Source organism: Nanorana parkeri, unplaced genomic scaffold (genome assembly GCF_000935625.1).
Source record: "Nanorana parkeri isolate BGI_ZX_2015 unplaced genomic scaffold, ASM93562v1 scaffold2186, whole genome shotgun sequence".
In the NCBI taxonomy this organism is placed as follows: domain Eukaryota; kingdom Metazoa; phylum Chordata; class Amphibia; order Anura; family Dicroglossidae; genus Nanorana; species Nanorana parkeri.
This window is the reverse complement of record NW_017308454.1, coordinates 77575-80620: the sequence shown is the minus strand read 5'-3', so window position 1 is coordinate 80620 and position 3046 is coordinate 77575.

Here is a 3046-nt window from a genome sequence, read left to right as displayed (position 1 = left end):
AACAAATACCTTTGACATCCAATTTCTTTAACTTTATTCTCATGATAGCGTATCATAATTAACTATGTTTATATATCTGATACTACCTTGATACATGGCCAAAAACTAACCTCCACCTCCATAGTGACACTATATATGTATATATATCGCACATTTAGCTGTATTCAGTGCACCGAGTGGCAAACACTGATTTTTGGGAATCTAACACTTTGTTTTTCTACATACAACCATGCGGACGTCCGCTGATCTGCACATAGGAAAGATGCTTCTATTACATATAAATAGCTGCTGGACATTGGTGGAGAAAAGATTTATCCACAAAGGGCGTAGAGGCTTCTTTTCAGTCAGAGCGGGTAAATGTTGGAACTCGCTGCCACAAGCAGTGGTATCAGCAGAGAGTATTGCATCTTTCCAAAATCAATGAGATACCTTCCTCAGAGACCGTAACAGGGTTCACACCTGGGCGTATCGAATATGCGCATTTGTCGTGCGTTTGATGACGCACGTTTTTACCACGATTCGCTGTAAAAAACGCACGACAAATGCGCGTTTCCAAGGGCTACTTGGCTGTATACCAATGGAAACGTGCAACAAAAATGCCCCAAAGAAGCTCCTGTACTTCTTTGGGCGTAGGACGTTTTGTAGCGCGTTCATGCGGCCTGTAATACGCCCAGGTGTGAACCATACCCATAGGAAATAATGGGATTTCTGTGTTTGAGCGTTTTGCAGAGCGTTGGAACGCGCTACAAAACGCCCAGGTGTGAACCGGAGAGTACAGGTACTCTTAAATACTAGACCACACAGGGACTCATATGCACACGTTCACGCACTTACACACAAAGATTGAACTCGATGGACCTGTGTCTTTATTCAACCTCCAATACTATATAACTCTAACATTATGGGATCAGCCACTCACATGTAATGACACAGACACTGAATGATACATAGTACATACCCATCGGATGCCCTGGATGCTACTGGCAATGTCCTCTGATTTCTGGTCCACTTGGATCTCATAGGAGTAGCTCCTGAAGAAATGCATCTTGTTCCTGTGCCTCATGTCACATAAAGGCAAAATCTTCTGAGGAAGGGAGACTAAGGATAGCCCAGCAGTACAGAGGACCATGAGACAGACACTGGCAGATCCTACAAACCATTCAACTCTTCCCCTGATCCCAGTCACCTAAATACAACGTAAGACAAATGGGACTTTGTTGCTGTTCATTCAAAATAAGTCAATAAAACCCAACGAAAGCGTCTATGCAAAAGAAACACAACCCACATCATCTCCAGTAGACAATCTGGCCTGTCATGTGTTTAGTTGAGTGGAAGCAGGGGGACATTGTACAATATGGTTGTCTCAGGCAATGATCTAGTAACCAATTCCAGACAGGTACTCTATGGAGGATAAGCAGGATAAGCAGAAGTCTGCTTATCACTTTGTACAGAGGACCATGAGACAGACACTGGCAGATCCTACAAACCATTCAACTCTTCCCCTGATCCCAGTCACCTAAATACAACGTAAGACAAATGGGACTTTGTTGCTGTTCATTCAAAATAAGTCAATAAAACCCAACGAAAGCGTCTATGCAAAAGAAACACAACCCACATCATCTCCAGTAGACAATCTGGCCTGTCATGTGTTTAGTTGAGTGGAAGCAGGGGGACATTGTACAATATGGTTGTCTCCGGCAATGATCTAGTAACCAATTCCAGACAGGTACTCTATGGAGGAGAAATTAAAGGGCATCATCCTTCCAAATTCCTGGTGCTCCGCAACTTGGCTGTGTCAAGCAAGTTCCATTGTAGAGTGTCTGTGTGTGGTTCAGCAGAAGTCTGCTTATCACTGCCAGCAGTCTTGCCTCTTGAGACTAAAACTTAAATGTCACAGTCCCCTGTCAGGCTTGCAGACAATGGCAGTGTCCTGTTCCCAGCTTTGGCTCAGCGTCTGTGCAGTACAAATCTTCACTCTTTCACTTTTCAGCTTGCTGGTTGCCATCCACACTTCTTTCCAGGTTGCACCTACCACAACAATGCCCCAGGCACCTGCAGAGAAGCAGTCAGGCAGGTTTATGGGCTCCACACAGTGATGAGCCCCTGGTGATGTAGAAGGTGGCGGAGGCTGTGTGTGTCACCTTCCATGCATAGTGTGCAGGTAGTGCAAGTAATAGGAAGCTAGTAGCAGAGAGAGTGCAGGGCTGATGTTAGACTGTGAGAGGAAGCCTTGTACTCAGCCTTTCACTGCTACACAAACACTTGGCAGGTGACCTAAGAAGCAATGAAGGAGTGAACACTCCCAGGAGAGCAGGAGGGACATGGCTGGGGAGGGAGATAGCACTGGCCGAGGCGCACAGACGTGGGAGGAAAGGGCTGAATATAAACCAGAGAGTTACAAGATTTTCCTTTCTACACTGATTAGTATGGGAGTTATGATAACAAGCATACAACTACTTTATTAGTGTTTGTATTAAATTGTACTGAACTCATTTCCCTTCTGAAGTGGCAGTCCAGTCAGTAATGTCTCCATCTGGATGTACACTTCTCAGTCATCAATGTTTTGCATGTTGTAGACAAGCATTGGGGTATGCCGCACAAGGGTTTTGCTGCGCTTTCTGTACGCCAGTTGCTTTATACAGTATTCCATGTTAAACACAACAATACACATGTGTATTTTCCCAATACGTTAAAACAAGGAGATTGAGGTTGGTGTTTTACGGCACAGGGCTGCAGGTATTATCATAGGGGCTGCCCCATATTAACCCTTCCTGTATCCTTCCACTAACCCTAACACTAACCCTCACACCAACCATCCCTCTAATCCAACACTAACTCTCACATTAACCATCCCACTAATTCAACACTAACCCTTACATTAACCTTCCCTCTAATCCAACACTAACTCTCCCATTAGCCATTCTTCTAATCTAACATTAACCATCCCTCTAATCCAACACTATCCCTAACATTAACCATCCCTCTAATCCAACACTATCCCTAACATTAACCTAAAAAAACACATCCTTGAGGCAGGGCTGCATGA